This window comes from Spermophilus citellus, assembly GCF_964194105.1.
Source record: "Spermophilus citellus genome assembly, chromosome: 4".
Lineage (NCBI taxonomy): Eukaryota > Metazoa > Chordata > Mammalia > Rodentia > Sciuridae > Spermophilus > Spermophilus citellus.
This window is the reverse complement of record NC_138185.1, coordinates 228,226,366-228,246,587: the sequence shown is the minus strand read 5'-3', so window position 1 is coordinate 228,246,587 and position 20,222 is coordinate 228,226,366.

Sequence of the window (20,222 nt, the reverse complement as noted above, 5' to 3'; positions counted from 1 at the left end):
ATGAGAAAGGAGGTGGTAGAGGAATATACAGGAAATTAGAACAATTGGTGAAGGAAAACATGGGAGTTGAGAGGCCTGTTCTATACGCCACAGTAGGGATATTGTTTTAATAATAACAGGCAGTTATATTAATTTTTGTTACTATAATATCTACATCATATTAATATTAAAGGCCACAGGACAGTTATTACATTAGTATTAGATGCTATATTAAAGATGTTACATCAGTATAAAAGACACAGGACATTAATATATCAGTTTTCTTTTTGCTACTGTATGGATAGCATGTTAGTATTAAATGTCATAGGGCAGCTATTATATTTGTTTTAGATGCTATAGTATGGATATTATATTAAAATTAAAATCCTCAAAGCAATATCATATTAGTTGTAGATTGTACAGTATGGATATTATAGTAGTGTTTAAGGCTACAGGGCACAAACTGTATTAGTTTTAGAATCTATAATATAGGGAATATATTAATTATAGTCACCAGAGTGCAGCTATTATATTTTTTTTAGTTTTAGAAGCTACAGTATTGATATGAATTTTAAAGGCCACAAGGCAACTATTATATCAGTTTCAGAGGCTCTAGCATGGATATCACATTAATATTTAAGGTCATAGGGCACCTATTACATTAGTTTTAGATGCAAAAGTGTTACTAGTAAAGGCACAGGGCTGCTATTGTATTAATTTTAGATGATATAGATGACTATTCTATTAGAAATGAAGTCCACAGCCAGCTGTCTCAGATGCAATAATATGGATATTATAGTAATGTTCAAGGACACAGGATAGCTATTACATGAGTATCAGAAATACACTATGGATATCATGTTACTGTTAAAGACCACAGGGAAGTTATTAGTTTTAAGATACAAAACTATAGATTTTGAGTATTAACACCACAAAACATCTATTATATTATTATTAGATAGTACAGTATGGAATCATATTAGTATTAAAGGCCAGAAGTATTAGTTTTACACATTATAATATAGATATTATGTTTGGGTTAAAGGGAAGCTTTATACTAGTGTTAGACACTATAGTATAGTTATTATTAAATTAACACTGAAGGTCATAGGGTAGTTACTGAATTAATGTAAAATGGCATGTATATTACATCAGTAATGAAGGCCAAACAAAGTTCAGCTATTATTTTAGTTTTAGAAGCTATAGTATGATATCATAGTAATATTAAATGCCATAGGGCAGCTATTGTATTAGTATTAGATGTTATACTAATAATGTTATATTAATATTAAAAGCCACAGGGAATTAATATATCAGTTTTCAATGCTATCAATATGGATGTCATGTTAGTTACACATCACAGATCAGCTATTATATTAGTGTCAGGTGCAATAATATGGTATTGCATTAAAATTAAAGGCCATACAGCATCTATTACATTAGTTTTAGGAAAAAAAAATATATATATATATATATATTTATACCAGGGATTGAATTGAATCCAGGGGTACCTAACCACTGAGCAACATCCCCAGCTCTTTTTTATATTTTATTTAGAAATGAGGTCTTGCTGAGTTGCTAAGTGCCTCACTAAGTTGCTGTGGATGGCTTGAACTCATGATTCTCCTGCCTCAGCCTCCCGAGTTGCTGGGATTAGAGGCATACACCACTGCACTTGGCTAGAATCTATATTACTGATATTATATCAATTATAAATGCCACAGGGCAACCATTATATTAGTGTTGGATGCCATAATACAAATAACATGTCAATATTAAAGGGCACAGGGCATACATTATATTAGTTTTAGATTAGTTTTATTGGGCTGGGGATGTGGCTCAAGCGGTGGCGCGCTCGCCTGGCATGCGTGCGGCCTGGGTTCGATCCTCAGCACCGCATACCAACAAAGATGTTGTGTCCGCCGAGAACTAAAAAATAAATATTAAAAAAAAAATGCTCGCTTGCTCTCTCTCTCTCTTTAAAAAAAATGTAGATTAGTTTTATTATTAAAGGCCATAGGACAAATATTATATCAGTTCGAGATGTTATATTTTGGCTATTATATTAATATAAACGGCTACAGGGCAGCTATTCTTTTAGATGCTATAGGATGGATATTATATTAGTAATAAAGGATACAGGGAAGCTATTATACTAGTCTTAGAGTACACAGTAGGGATGTCATATTAATATTAAGACCACAGAGCAACATTATATTAGTTTTAAATATGTACTATGGATATCATCATATTAGTATTAAATACCTCAGTGCAGCTCTGATACCAATTTTCAATTCTATAGTCTAGAAATCATATTAATATTAAAGATCACATCTATTATCACATTTCCATGCTCTAACATAAATATCATATCAGTAATAAAGACCACAGGGACTACTCTTATATTTTAGAGGTCACAGTATGAATATTTTAAACTATTATATTAGGATTTGAGGCCAGAGTATGGATATTATATAAATATCAAAGGCCACAGGAGACATATGTTATTAATTTTAGGTGCCATAATATGTATATCAGATTAGAATTAAAAGCCAAAAGGCAGCTAGTATATCAGTTTAAGATGTGTTAGTATGATTTTACATGTGTTGGTATGATTTTACATTAAGAATAAATGTCACAAGGCAATTATTAAATTACTTTTAGATGCTATAGTATGAATATTATAATAATATTAAAGGCCACAGGGTAGCTATTATATTAATTTTAGATCACATAGCATAAATATCTTATTAGTATAGAGACCACAAGCCAAATATTATTTTAGTTTTAGATGCTATAATTTGGATATCATATTAGAATTAAACAGCCTCAGGGCCATTGTTATTTCAGATTTGAAGGCCACAACATTGATATTATATTAATATTTAAGGCTGCAGAGCAATTGCTATATTAAGTGTGTATGGTACAGTACAGATATCCTATTAGTGTTACAGGCCAGCAACACAGCTTCCCAGCTGCCAAGCTATGCAGCTGGCGCACTGGTCTCTGTTGAGAAGCAGCAGCCAAGCAGCAGAGCAAAGCAGAGAAACAACAACCTGGGCGGGCTGGAACACAGGTGCCAAGCATGGGCCACAGCCTCAAAGAGTCTGCCAAGCTGGCATTGGGGGTCTGAGGTGGGGTGGATCACTGCCACAAGCAGGCCATGGTGCACTGACCTGCCATCCCAAGATGACACTGACCTGTCATTCCAGAGGAGCAGGGAGATAAAGGAAGTAGGACAAACCTGAATGAAATTCAGCGCTAACAAATAGTGTTAGTGCATTTCCAAACCCTAATTAGCATAATGTTTGGACCAACAGCATTGGTACTTTTTTCAAATGCTGATTAGCATAAGTTTGGACCAATAGTGTGGACCCAAGTGCTGTATAAACCTAGACTGGCACAATCAGATGGCAACCCTTTTCAGGGCTCCTCTTGCACTGCTCATACTGTGGGGAGTCCTGTTTCTATGCTCATGTGAACAAATCCTATTCTCACACTCATACATCCTGATCTGTGGATTTTATTCTTCAAATTCACAAGACAAGAACTCAGAAAGAAGAAGAAACTAACAGTGAGCTGCTGGGGTCTGCTGTGTCACTGGAGGGTATGTGCCACCATTAGAGCTGCAACACTTCTCAGCTGCAGAGGGCTGGAGCTTGTGCAGACCCCTCTGCCAGTAGAAGGAAGAAACTCTATTTTAACAGGGCAGTAATTATATCAGTTTTAAGTGAAATCATGTGGATACTATATTAAATGCTGCAGTGCAGCTATTATATTCATTTTAGATGCTATATTATGGATATCATATTAACAATAAATGCCACATAACCACTGTTATATGAGTTTAACAGATTATAGTATTAATATTACATCGATGTTAAGTGCCACAGAGCAGCTATAACATTAGCTTTAGAGCTGTAGTATGGATATAATATTAGTGTTTAAGGCCTCAAAGGATCTATTATATTAGAATTGATGCTAAAAATGGATCTCATTTTAGTAATAAAGGCCACAGGACACATATTACATTACTTTAAAATGCTTTAATATGTATATTACATTAAAGAATTCAGGACACATTTTATATTAGTTTTAGATGTTATAGGATGCATATTACACTACATTAAAGGCCAAGGGCATGTATTATATGTTTTTTATTATTTTTTAGTTTTTAGTTTTAGGTGGACACAATATCTTTATTTTATTTTTATGTGGTGCTGAGAATTGAACCCAGTGTCTCATGCATGTTAGGAGAGCACGCTACCACTTGGGCCACATCCCCAGCCCGTATTTTATGTTTAAGGTGATATAACTAGTATTAAATGCCACAGTGCAATTATCATATTAACTTGAGATGCTATAGTACAGATATCATTTTACTACAAAAGGCCACAAGACAGTTATTATATTAGTTTTGAATGATATAGCATGGATATTAATATTTACAGCTACAAGGCCACTATTATATTAATATTAGATACTATCATATGGATATCGTGATAGTATTAAAGACTCATGCAGCATTATATTAGGTTTAGATGCCATAATACAAATATTACATAAATATAAATGACTGTAGCACAACTATTATATTTAGATATGAGTATCAAAGGTCACAGAACAACTATCATGTCAGTTTTATAGGCTATACTACATATATTAGTAGTAAAAGCCACAGGGCAGATGCTGTACTTTGTATATTTTATTAGAAAAGAAGGCACAGGAAAGCTATTGTGTTAGGTTTTGATGCTGAAGTACTGGTATTATATTAATATTAAAGACCAAGGGGAAGTTATTTTGTTATATTTAGATGGTATAGTAAGGATATCATGTTAGTATTAAAGGCCACAGGGCAGCCATTATATTAATTTTAGATGATAAATATGGATATTACATTAACATTTAAAGGTCATAGGGCAGCTAATATATTACTTTTAGATTCTATAACATGAAATATTATATTAATATTAAAGGCCATAGGACAGCTAATATTCTAATCTCAGATGCTACAATAAGGACAGTCCATCCATTACAGGTAAAAGTGCCCCTATTATTTACTTCTATATGCTCTTGTAGAATATCACAGTAATATTAAAGTCCAGAGGAGAAGTATTATGTTAGCTTTAGAGATCATATTGTGGATATCATATCAGTATGAATTGACACAGGGCAAGTATTATATTAGTTTCAGATGCTATGGTATTGATCTCATTAGTATTAAAGGCTACAGTATGCTTATTTATTAATTTTTATTCTAGTATTAGAGATTGGGCATGGGATGCTTAACCACTAAGCCACAATCCCAGCCCTTTTTAAAAATTATTTTTTAATATGTATTTTTTAGTTGTGGGTGGATATAATACCTCTATTTTACTTTTAAGTGGTGCTGAGGATCACACCCAGTTCCTCACACGTGCCAGGTGAGCATGCTACCACTGAGCCCCAGCCCCAGCCCTTTATTTTTATTTTGAGTCAGGGTCTTGCTAAGTTGCTTAGGGATTTGCTAAGTTGTTGAGGCTGGCTTTGAATTTGTGATGCTTCTGCCTTAGCCTCCCAAGTCACTGAGATGATAGGTATGTGTCTCTGCACCCAGCTATTTATTTAATTTGAGATGTCATGCTATGAATATTATAATATTTTAAAGGCAACAGGAAAGCTATTGTATTAGTTTTAGATACTATATTATAGACATTGTATTAGCATGAAAGGCAACATTTAAGCTATTACTAGTTTCAGAGGCCACAGTACATTACATTAATGTTAAAGGCCACAGGATATGTATTACTTTTCCAGGCTACACTATTGATATTATTACTAATAAAGGAAACAGGAAAGTTATTGTATTAATTTTAGTTGCTACAATATCTATATAATATTAACATTTAAGGACACAAGGTAGTAGTATATCTGCATTAGATATTGTATTAATGATGTTATATTAACAGTAAAAGATGAAGGGCACTGATATATTGATTTTTCAATCTATTGTACAGATATCATGTTAATATTAAAGGTCAGCTATTATATTACTTTTAGATGCTATGGTATGGATATTATATTAAAATTAAATATCAAAGAGTACCTATAATATTAGTTTTAAAATCTATAATGCTGTATTATATTAATCATAAATGTCACAGAGCAGCTATAATATTAGTATAGGATGCTATAGCATAAATATTTTATTAAAATTAAATGTCACAGGAAAGCTATTATATTGGTATTAAATCTATAATAATGATATTAATTATAAATGTCACAGTACAATTATTAGCTTTGAATACTATAGTATGGCTATCATATTCATATCAAAGGTCAAAGTGCAGCTGAACACAAAATTAGTCAGGCAGTCAGTAAAGATAGGTAGATTGAGTCAGATCAGATCAAAGAGGCCAATTATAGTTAGTCCCAGATGTTGGAGAGGGATTAAAATGCTAATGCCTTCAGAGCCCTTCCTCCACCCTTATCAAGATAATCTGCCCCTGCTCCAACTTGTTGCTAAGGTAACCTGCCCAGGAATTGTCCTTCCCTAGAGGGAGTTGTAAAAGTTGCTAGTTAATTCACCCTGGGCCCCCTTCCTGCCCAAATGCTCCACTTTGGCCCCTCCACCCCATCTGCTTCTCACCTTTGGCCATCCCACTGAGCATCTCCTGGGCCTAGTCATGTATGCAAGAAGGAAAGAGATAAAGGGAAGACAGCAAAAGAACAAAAGAAGCCTAAGACATATAAAAAGGCTCTTGGTGATAGAGAGGTGGGAGGGGAAAGGGAGGTTGAAGGGGAATTGCATGAAGATGGAAGGAGACCCTCATCATTACAGGTGAGGAAAAAGAAAAAAAAAGAAGTGTGTCACATTAGATTGGGTAGAGAGAAGTGATGGGAGGGGAGGGGGGGAAGAAAGGGTGGCAGAATAAAATAGACATTATTATTGCTGTATGTATATATTTGACTGCATGACCAATGAGATTCTGCAACCTGTACACTCAGAAAAATGAGAAATTATACCCCATCTGATTCAAATGTATGATATGTCAAGATCATTATATTGTCATGTGTAACTAATTAAAACAAATTTTTAAAAAAATGAAAAAAAAAAGGCTCTTGGAATTCCAGGATACCAGCTATGGCCCCGTTCTCCCTCCAAGGAGAAGTCTGTTACCCCTTTTTAAATAAATCCTGTTTTATATGCTTGCTTTGGTGTGCTTCTCTAATGTTATATGTCAACATGTTAAGAAGCAGAACTCGTTACTGGTATTACAGCCATTTGATCAAATTTAGATGTTCTAATATAGATACCATATTAGTATTAAAGGCCAAAGGTAAAAATTATACCACTTTTAGTTCCTTGAGTATGAATACCACATTAGTATTAAAGTCAACAGGGCAGTTAATATATTAATTTTAGATAAGATTATAGGAATATCATATTAGTTATTAGCCATAAAGCAGAAATTATATTAGTTTAAAGTGCAATAGTATGGATATAATGTTCATATTAAATGCCACAGGGCATCTATTTATCTGTTTTAGATGAATATGGACAATAAATAAATATGAAAATTGACCAGGAAATTATTATATTGGTCATAGAAATATATACAGGTCATAGAAAGAATGGTATATTAATATTAAAAGTCACACTACATCTATTGCATTGGTTTTAGAGGCTATAATATACTATCATATTAGTATTAAACACTACAGGGCAGCTATTATATTAGTTTTAGATGCTATAGTATGTATATCACATTAGTATTCAGGGCCACAGTACAGCTATTACATTAATTTTAGATACGATAGTTTAGATATCTTATCAGTGTTAAGGGCCACAGAGCAGCTATTATGCCAGTTTTAAAAGGATTTAGTATAGATATTACACTTACATTATAGATCATAATGCAGCTATTATATTAATTTATAATGCCAAAACACAAATATAATATTAATATCAAAGTCCATAGAATAGTTTTTAAATTAGTTTCAAATGCTATACTATGGATATTATATTAAAACTAAAGGCCAAAGGGCAGATAAAATACTAGTATATGATTCTGTGGTATACATGTTATAACATCTATTAGTATTAAGGACCAAAGTTTACCCATTATATTAGTTTAAGATGTTATTTTATTAATATTACATTAACTCAAAGGCCAGATGTCAGTTATCATATTAGTTTTTATGCTATTCTATGGACATAATATAAATATGAGAGGCCACATGTCTATTACATTAGCTATTACATTAGCTTGAGATAGCAAAGTATGAATATTACATCGATGTTACAGGCCAAAGGGCAGTTATTTTATCAGTTTTAGGTACTAATATGTGAATAGTACACTAGTGTTAAAGGCTACAGGATATATATCATATTAGCTTAGGATGCTATAATATGGATATTAATTAATATAAAAGGTCACAAGGCAGCTATTATAGTTATTTTAGATGCTATATTATGAATATTATAGTACTATAAAGACCACAACTTAGATATTTTATTAGTATTAGATGTGAGATATATATATCAGCTTTAGATAAAATAGTATGGATATTATATTAGTGCTGAAAGTGATAGGGAAGCTATTACTTTAGGATGCTAGAGCATGAATATTTCCATAGTATTAAAGGACATATACCAGATATTATATTAGTTATAGATGTTATAGTGTGGACATCATTTGGTTTTAGAGACCACAAGGCAGCAGTTATAATTATGTTAGTGCCTATAGCTTCTATATGATATCAGTTTTTAAGGCCAGAGGGCAGATATTTTATCAATTTTAGGTATTACATTAATGTAAAAGGCCACAAGGCAACTATTGTTTTAGTTTGAGATTCTATAGGATGGATATTATGCTAGTAACAAAAGACATAGGGAAGCTAACTAATGAGTTTTAGAGGACTCGGTAGGGACATCATATTAATATTAAAGGCCACAGAGCAACTATTACATCAGTTTTAGATGCTAAAATATGGATCTCACATTAGTATTAAAGACCTCAGGATAGCTATATCATTTTTGATGCTATAATGTGAAAAATCATGTTAATATTAAAAGATACACCATAGCTATTATATCAATTTTAGATGCTGCTATGGATATTATATGAATATAAAAGGCTACAATGCAGCTGTCCTTTTAGTTTTAGATGCTACAGGGTTGATATTATATTAGTTACAAAAGACATAGGAAAGCTATTAAGCAAGTTTTAGAGGACTCAGTAAGGGATATACTATTGATAGTAAATGCCACAGGGCAGCCATTATAATAGTTTTAGATACTGTAATATGGACTTATATTAATATAATAATCAAGGCCACAGGACAGATATTATATGATTTTAAGATGGCATAGTATAGGGCTGGGGTTGTGGCTCAGAGGTAGAACAATTGCCTATCATGCATGAGGCACTGGGTTTTATCCTGAAAACCACGTAAAATAAAATAAAAACATTATGTCCAACTATAACTAAATTTTTTTTTAAAAAAAGATGGCATAGTATAAATGCTATTTTAATATTAAAGGACAAAGGGAAGCTATTATATTAGTATCGAATGCTATAATATGAATATCACATTAGTATTTAAGATCAAAGATATATTACATTAGTTTAAGATGCTTTAGAGTGGATATTATGTTAGATTAAAGACCATGGGTTACATTTTATGTTAGTTTTAGATTCTAGCATAAATATTGTATTAATGTTAAAGGTCCAGAATATCTATTACATCAATTTAAGATGCAATAATATGAATACTACATTATTACTAATTACCAGAGGGCAGCTATTATATTAGCTTCAGATGCTAGAGTATGGATATCATTTTACTAAAAAAGCCTACAGGGCAATTATTACATTTTAGATGATATAGCATGGATATTTTACTACTAGTAACAGCTACAAAAGCAACTATTATATTAATATTAGATGCTGCCTTATGAATTTCATAATAGTATTAAATACTCAGGGCAGCTATTATATGAGTTTTAGATGCTATAGTACAAATATTATATCATATTAAAGGCCAAAGCACAGCTTTTATATTTATTTCAAATAGTGTATTATGAATATTAGTATCAAAGTCTACATGGTAACTATCATATTAGTTTTAGATGCTATACTTTAGTGGTAAAGTCCAGTAAAGGCAGACATTATGTTAGTTTTATTTACTGCACTATGCATACCATTAGTATTGAAGGCCACAGAGAAGATATTGCATCACTTTCAGATGCTATTATATGGATATAAGTATTAAAGTCCATAAGAAAGCCATTATATTAGTTTTTGGCTCTATATTATGAATATTATATTGATATGAAGGCCAAAGGATAGTTGTTATTTTAGATGCTATCATGTAGATATTATTTTAGTATTAAAGGACACAGAGCAGCTATTATATATTCAAAACTAAGAGTACAATATGTTTATTATATTAATATTAAAGAACCCAGACAGCTATTATATTAGGTTTAGATGCTATACTATGGATAGCATATTATATTAAAGGCCATAAGATATCTAGTATACTAGTGTCAGATCATATGTGATTATTACTAAGGGCACAGGACATGTATTAATATAACATCAATATTATATTAATTAGTATGATATTAATATTTAAGATCACAAGGCACCTATTATATTAGTTAGAGATGGTGCCATATAATTATTACATTGATATTAAGAAATTCAGGACATCTATTATTAGCTTGAGAAGTGATAGAATAGATATACTATTATAAAAAATTATAGGCAGCTAGTATATTAGTACAGAATTCTATAGTGTAGATAGTACATCAATATTAAAGGTCACAGGGCAGCTATTTTATCAGTTTTAGAGTCTATAATATGGATATCACAGTAGTGATATATATGGATATTACTTTAATGTTAAAGGACCAGGGAATATATATTAGATTATTATTATTAAGTTAGATTACATAAGACAGTATATATTCATTGTTAAAGGCCACAGGAGAGCTATTCTGTAAGACTGAGAGGCTATAGTATGAATATCATATTACTGTAAAAGACTACAAGGCGCTATTACTTTAGTATCAGATGTTATAGTTTGGATATCATATAAATATACAGGTCACATGGCAACTATTATATAAATTTTAAATTCTATATTATTGATACTATAGTATTTTTTAAAACCACATGGCAGTTATTATATTTTAGATATTATATGTTGGATATCATTAGTATGAAAGATTACAAGAAAGTTAATATATTAGTATATGATGCTGTAGCATGGATATCACATCAACATTAAAGGCTGCATGGCAGCTATTATATTTATTTAAGTGCTGTATTAGTGATAGTTTATTAATATTAAAGTTCACAAATCAGCCATTATATTACAATAAGATGCTACAGTATAGTTATCACATTAATAATAATGCCACATGGTAGGTAATATATTTGTTTAATATGCTATAGTATTGATATTACATTGATAATGAAGGCAATAGTGCAGCTATTATATTAGCTTTACACGCAATAGTATGCATATGATATTAGCACTAAAAGCCACAGGGCAGTTATTATACTAGTTTTAGAGGCTGTGCTATGGATATATTTAGAATATTATAGGCCAAAATACAGTTATTCTATTATCTTTAGAATGCATATTATAATAATACTAAAGGCCATAGAGGAGCTCTTCTGTTTTAGATGCTATGGTACAGATATTACATTGTTATTAAAGACCACAGGAGAGTCACTTTGTTATATTTATATATATATATATATATATATATATATATATATATATATATATATATATGCCAAAGCACAGCTATTATATTTATTTCAAATAGTGTATTATGAATATTAGTATCAAAGTCTACATGGTAACTACATGTTTTAGATGCTATAGTATAGATATTACATTGTTATTAAAGACCACAGGAGAGTCATATATAAATAAAAAAATATATATATATATATATATATATATATATAAATATATATATTTATATGGATGTCTTTAGGTAAGGGGAATTAGTCATATTTTATTAATTTTATTACTTTTAGATGCTATAGTACAAATATCATTTTAGTATTCAATGTCACAGGGAAGCTATTACAATAGTTTTAGACTGTATAATATGGAGATCATATTAGCATTAAAGGTCATAGGGCAGAAATTTTATTAGTTTTAGAAGCTATAATATGAACGATATAGAATGGGTATTATATTATTATTAAAGGCCACAGGGTAGCTATTATATTAGTGGTGGACTGTATAGAATAGAGATCATGTTAGTATTAAAGGCCATAGGACAGCCCTTATATTAGTTTTAGAATCTATAATAGGATAATATATTAATTATAATCACCACAGGTGTTATGATTTGGATGTGAGGTGTCTCCCAAAGTTCATGTGTGAGACAATGCAAGAAGGTTCAGAGAAGAAATTATGGGGCTTTAAGAGCCTTAACTCAATCAGTAAATAATCTCCTGACTGGATTAATTGAGTGGTGACTGGAGGCAAGTGGGGTGTGACTGGAGGAGACGGGGCATTTGGGGTAAGCCTTTGACATATATATTTGTATCCAGCAAGTGGAGATCTATTGAGCTAGTGAGCTAGCTAGATATCTCCTTCCTGATCATCATGAGAGCTGCTTCCCTCTACTGCACTCTTTCACCATGATGTCCTGTTTCACCTTGAGCTCCAAGGAATGGAACCCGCAACAGATTGAGACCTCTGAAACCATAAGCCCTCAAATCACCTTCCTTCCTCTATAACTTTGCTGGTTGGGTCTTTTAGTCAGAGCAGTGCAGAATCTGAGTAAAATAAATTAGTACCAAGAAGAGGAGTCACTGCTGTGACTAACCTCACCATATGGTTCAGAAGCTTTTGGAGCTCTTTTGAAATTGGTGCAAGGAATTTTGAGATGCTCAACAGTGCAAGCTGAAAACGGTTTAAACTGTTGTAAGCAGAACTTAGTGGCCAATTCTTGTGGGAGCTCAGAAGACCAGAACGCCAATGGGACCAAGAGCAGTGAAGACAGGGCTTGAGAGGGCTCAGAGGAGGATACTATTGGTAAGTGGACTAGAGGCCATTAATGTTATGTTCTGGCTGAGAAGTTGTCTGCATTTTGCTTATGTCCTGAGACTTTCTGTGAGGCTGATTTTAAAAGTGATACCCATCTTAACCTGGCAGAAGAAATGTCTAGGCAGCACAGAATTCAGGAAGTGGCATGGGTATTGTTGGTGGCTTTTAGCCAAGTTTATTTTGACATTCAGAAGCAGAAAGCAGAACAAATTTGAAAAACATGAACTTGAAAGATGGGAATAAAATGGGGACCAAGGAAGTTGCAGTTTTTAAAGACTTTACCATTACTAATGAAATGCTAAAGACTTTGCCCAGAGACAATAAAAAAGATGGCTTGAGGGCATCTCAGGAGCTAGCAAGACCACACCCAACTCAGGCACAAGGGAGTAAAAGTGAAAATTCTCTTGAAGACCAATGGGGAATCCTTTTTTTTTTTAAGAGAGAGAGGGAGAGAGAGAGAGAATTTTAATATTTATTTTTTAGTTTTCGGCCGACACAACATCTTTGTTTGTATGTGGTGCTGAGGATCGAACACAGGCTGCACGCCAGGCGAGCGCGCTACCGCTTGAGCCACATCCTCAGCCCTGGGGAATCCTTCTTGCACAAGGGGGCCTAGAAAGTTTTTTCAACATGTTTCCACCAGACACTCTGAGGCTGTTGCATCCAAGGTTCCTGAAGGCTTTACCACTTATTGCTTTGAATGGCAATAGACATTGGCACCAACTACGTGGTGCTGGTTCTGCAGGAATGCAGGATGCTGGAATTAGGGGGTCATAGAGATTTCCACCAAGATTTCAAAGGAAGGCCTGGGAGACCAGGCAAAGTGCAGCAGGGTTGGAGTCCATGCAGGCAGCCCCTAAGAGGGCAAAGTGTGGAGGTGTGAGACCCCCAAGATTAAGAAATGCCTGTAATGTGGGACACCATCCTAAGAAAGCTGCAGGAATCAAGCAGAGACAAGCCAACAGAAAGCCACTTGGCTACAAACCACAAGGCCACAGGGGCAGATCTACACAAGCCTTTTGGAGAGAACATCATGATGCTATGAGCTCCAGATGCCAATCACAGAACTACAGAACTTATTTTCCCAGCTGGATTTCAGTCTTTGTTCTTATCCCTTCTTTCTTTCTTTTTTTTTTAAAGAGAGAGTGAGAGAGGAGAGAGAGAGAGAGAGACAGAGAATTTTTAATATTTATTTTTTAGTATTGGCGGACACAACATCTTTGTTGGTATGTGGTGCTGAGGATCGAACCCGGGCCGCATGCATGCCAGGCAAGCACACTACCACTTGAGCCACATCCCCAGCCCCTTTATCCCTTCTTTCTATGCCCCTATTTTTCTGAATGGAAGTGTTTGCTCTGTACCATTATATATTGGATACTTGTAAATTGCTTTTAATTTTATGGGAGCTCAAAATGCAATATTGCTTTAACTTTGGACTTGAACTTTGAGCAATATTGGAACTGTTGAAACTATGGGGACTCTTAGGAATGAATTAAGTATTCATGTATAAAACAATGCAAGAAGTTTCAGAGATTGGGTTGTAAGAGTCTTAACACAATCAGTAAATTAATCACCTGATGGGATTGATTGAGTGGTAACTGAAGGCCGGTGAGGTGTGGCTGGAGAACTTGGGGCATTGGAAACATGTCTTTGGGGATATATTTGTATCTGGAAAGTGGAGATCTCTTTCTCTGTCTCTGATTTATGGTCATCATGAGAGCTGCTTTCCTCCACCACACTCTTCGACCATGATGTCCTGCCTCATCCTGAAAGACAAGGAATGGATCCAGCTGTCTGTGGACTGAGAACTCTGAGACTGTGAGCCTCCAAATGAGCCTTTACTCTTCTACAATTGTGCTTTTAGTTACAGCAATGAAAAAATTTGACTAAAACAATAGGGCGCTATTTTGTTAGTCTTGGATATGACATGTAGAAGTCATATTAGTATCAAAGGCCACAGGGCAGCCATTATATAAGTTTATATGTCACAGTTTGAATATTCTATTAATATTAAAGGCTACATGGCAGATATTATGTAAGTTTTAGAGGCCAAAGTATGGATATTATGTTAATATTAAAGGCCACAGGCAGCTATTAGTTTTTTTATTCTATACTATGTATATCACATTAGTATTAAAGGCAGCCATTATATTAGTTTATAAGCCACAGTATGAATATTATATTAACATTAAAGCCATGTGGCAGCTATTATATTAGTTTTAGAGCAAAAGTATGGGTATTATGTTAATATTAAAGGTCTCAGGTCAATTGTTATATTAGTTTTAGAGATTAAAGAATGGCTTTCATATTGAAGTCCACAGTACAGCTATTATATTAATTTTCGATGCTATACTGTGGATAAAATATTAGTACTAAAGGCCGCAGGGAAGATATAAAATTAGTTTTAGATGTAATACTATGGATATTCCTATAACATAAAAAGTGACAGAGAAGCTATTGTATAAATTGTAGAAAGTATAGTAAAGACATTATAATAATATTAAAGGCTAGAGGGCATCAAATCTATTAGTAACAGATTCTATACTATGGACATCAGATTAGTCTTTAGCACCACTGCATAGCTATTTTATTAGTTTTATGTGCTACATGTGGAAAATATGTTAGTATTAAGGCAATAAGAGAACTGTTATATTGGTATTACATGCTTCACTATGGATATCAAATTAATAATAAGGCCACAAATCAGCTACTACATTCATTTTAGATGCTATGTATGGATATTATATTAGAGTTAAAAGCCACAGTGCAGCTATGATATCAGGTTTTGATACTGTGCTATGGATATAGTAACAAGGCACAAAGCAGTAATACATTAGTTGTATATGCTCTAGTATGGATATTATATTACTATTAAAGGCCATTGGACAAATATTATGTCAGATTTAGATGATACAGTATACATATTAGTTTTTTATGCTATAATACCTATTTATGATACTAGTATCCTATTAGCTTTAAAAGCCACAGTACAGATATCATATTAATTTTAGATACTAATAAAAATGTTACATGAATATTAATATATTAGTATCAGATGCTACACTATGAATAGTACAAATAAAAGAAAAAGTGCGGCTATCATTTAGTTTTAGATATTCTAGCAGGATATCAAAGTAATATTAAAGGACACATGATTAACTATTATATTAGCTTTAGATACTATGTAATAAATATTATATTAGTATTACTTGCCACAGGTCAAGTATTGTATTCATTTCAGATGCCATGGTATTAATATCAAATTCATGCCAAGGCCTTAGTGCAGCTATTGCATTAGTTGTAGATGCTATTTTATGGGAATCATATTAGCATGAAAGCAACATTGAGGCAATTACATTGGTTCTGGAGGGCACACTGTGGATATCATATTAATGTTAAAGGCCATAGAAAATGTATTTGGATATTATGTTAATAATAAAGGAAAGAGGTCAGTGATTTAATTAGTTTTAGTTGCTATAGTATCTACATCATATTAACATGAAAGTTCACAGGGCAGCTATAATGTCAGTATTAGACACTCTACTAAAGATGCTGTATTAATGTTAAAAGCCACAGGGGACTAGTATATCAATTTTAATGCTATTGTATAGATATCATGTTGATATTAAAGATCATGGGGCAGCTATCATATTAGTATTAGATACTATAGTATAGATATTATATTAAAATTAAAGGTCACAGGGCACTTGTTATATTAGCTTTAAAATCTATAATACCTATATTATATAAATTGTAAATGTCATAGGAAAACTATGATATTAGTTGTGAATACTATGGTATGAATATCATGTTAGTACTAAAGGCCATGAGACAGCCATTATATTAGATTATAGGCCACAGTGTATGTATTATATTAATATTAAAGGCCACATGGCTGCTACTATGTTAGTTTTGTAGGCCAAATAATGCATATTATATTAATATTAAATGCTACAGGGCAGTTGTTATTTTAGTTTTATGGTTAAAGTATGGATATCATATTCATATTAGGGTTAGATGGCAACACGCCATTTTTATATTGGTTTTAGAAGCTGTAATATGGATATAATATTAATATTAAAGACTAAAGAACAGACAATATACTAGCTATAGAAGCTATAATATAGATAACATAATAGTCTTTAAGGCTACAGGGCAGATATTTTATTAGTTCCAGCTGCCACAGTATTGATACTGTATTAGTATTGAAGGCAACTGAACAGCCATTATATTCAAGTTAGTGCCACACTATGAATATCATATTAGTATAGAAGGCCACAGCACAGCACTTACATCAGTTTTATATGCTACAATATGAATATCATGTTAGTATTAAATGCCACAGGGCAGCTATTATATTAAATTTTGATGCTATAATTATAGATGTATTAGTAATGAAGGCCACAGAGCACCTATTATATCAGTTTTAGATGCTAAGTTTAGATACTGGATTAGTATTAAAAGGACACAAGGCAGCTATTATTTCAGTTTTAGAGGCCACCATATGGATATCATCTTAATATTAAACCCACAGCAAATCTATCAGTTTTTGATATTCTTATATGGATACCATATTAGCATTAAATGCCACAGGCAGCTATCACATGAATTTTATATGCTATAATATGAATATCATATGAGTACTAAAGGCCATAAGGCATCTCTTCTTTCAGTTTTAGATGCTATAGTATTAATATCTTATTATTATAGACCACAGGGCAACTATTATATTAGTTTTATATGCTACATTAGTATTAAAGGTCATATAGCAGATATTACATAAGATTTAGTTGCTATTTTATGGATGCCATATTAGTACTAAGAGCACAGGACAGGAAGTATATTAGTTTTAAGATTCTGTAGTAGGAATGCTACATTGATATTGAAGGGCAGAAGAGATCTATTATATTTGTGTATGGATATAATATTAATATAGAAGGCCACAGGCAAGTTATTCTATTGTTATAAGAAGTCACAATATGTATGTATGTATGTATGTATATTAATATATTAGTAATATTAAAGGCCACAAGAAAGCTATCTTATTAGTTTAAGATATTATATTATAGAGGCTGGGTTTGCAGCTCAGGGTAGAGCACTTGCCTAGCACATGTGCAGCACTGGGTTTGATCCTCAGCACCACATAAAAATAAATAAATAAATAAAAGGTCTTGTGTTAATCTACAACTAAGAAAAATATTTTAAAATTTAAAAGATGTTATAGTATGTATCTGCGTTAATAATAAGGGCAACAGGGCAGATATTATATTAGTATCAGTTGTAGTATGGACATTACATTAATATTAATCGTCACAGGCAGGTATTATATTCATATTTGATGGTTTACTATGCATATTACATTAGTATGCAAAACCAATGGGCAATTATTGTATCAGTTTGAGACACTATAGTATGATCATTTATATTAATATTAAAGGCCCCAGGGTAGATATTATATTAGGTACAGATACAGTTGTATGGAATATATATAATATATATAATATATATAGTATATATATATATATATAATATTTATAATATTATTGCATTAATATTAATGGCACAGGCAGGTTTTATATTAATTTTATATGCTATAGTATAAATATCAATTAGTAATGAAGCCACTGGGTACCTATTATATTAGTATTTGATTCACTAATATAGAATGTCATATTAATATTAAAAGCCACAGGACATATATTAGTTTAAGATGCTATTTAGTTTAAGATGTTCAATTAATACTAAAGTTCACAGACCATCTATTATATTAGTTTAAGATGCTATACTAAGGATATTACTTTAGTATTGAAAACTCAGGGTAACTATATTATAGCTTGAGCTCAATAATGAATATCATTTACCACAAAAAAAAAAAAACCTACATGGGCTATTACATTAGTTTCCTAAGCTATGACAAGGATTTATATTAACATTAAAGGCCACAGGGCAGCTATTAATTTTGCATGATATAGTATGGATATTATTGAGTATTACAGACATAGAACAGCTATTAAATTAGTTTTACATGCTATAGAATTGATATTACATCGAATTTAAAGGCCACAGAGCAGCTATTATATTTATTTTAGATGCTATTGTATAAATATTATATTATTGTTAAGGGCATCCAAATATGAGTATGGGTATCATATTAGGATCAAAAGCCATAGAGAAACTATAATATTAGTTTTAAATGCTATAATATGGACATTATATTAGAACTAAAGGGCTCAGGGCAGCTATTTTATCACTCTAAGATGATAAGAGTATGGTATTACATTAATATTGAATACCCCAGTACTACTTGTATTATTTTTAGATGACACAATATGGATAACACTCTAGTATTAGATTTCACAAGGGATTTATCGTATTATTTTAGATGCTATGTGTGGGTACCATATAAGCACTAAAGGCCATAGTGAGCAATTATATTTGCTTTATTTTATTATAAGATAGAGAGATAGAATTTTTCAATATTTATTTTTTATTTACAATATTATTTATTTTTTAGATACAATAGTATTAATATTATAATAATTAGAAAACCAAAAAGTAGCTATTATATTAGTTATATTAGTTTTAGCAGTTACATTTAGATATTATATATGTATAAAATGCCACAGGGCAGCTAATATATTAGTATAAGATGCTACAGTATGGATATTACATCAATGTTAAAAGCCACTGGACAGGTATTATATTGATTTTGGATACTATAATATGGATATCATGTTACTGTTAAAGTATTATAATGTGGCTATCATATAATTATAAATTTATTATATTATATTAATTTTAGATACTATAGTATGTATATTAACATAATATCCACAAGGCAGATATTAGTTTTACATGGTATATTATAGGAATAAGTATAGGTCACAGAACACCCGTTTTATCAGTTTTTGATACTATAGTATGGATGCTATATTAATATAAAGGCCACAGCATAGCTATTATATCAAATTTACATGTTATATTAAGCTTTAAATACTATATTATGACCATTATATTAGTATTAAAGTCCACAAGGCAGATATTATATTAGTTTTAGATGCTATTGTGTGGATATTACATTCATATTTAAGGCCACAGGACAGATTATATTTGCTTTAGAACTCACAGTATGGATATAGTTGAATGCAAAGTTCAGCTATTGTGTTAGTGTTACA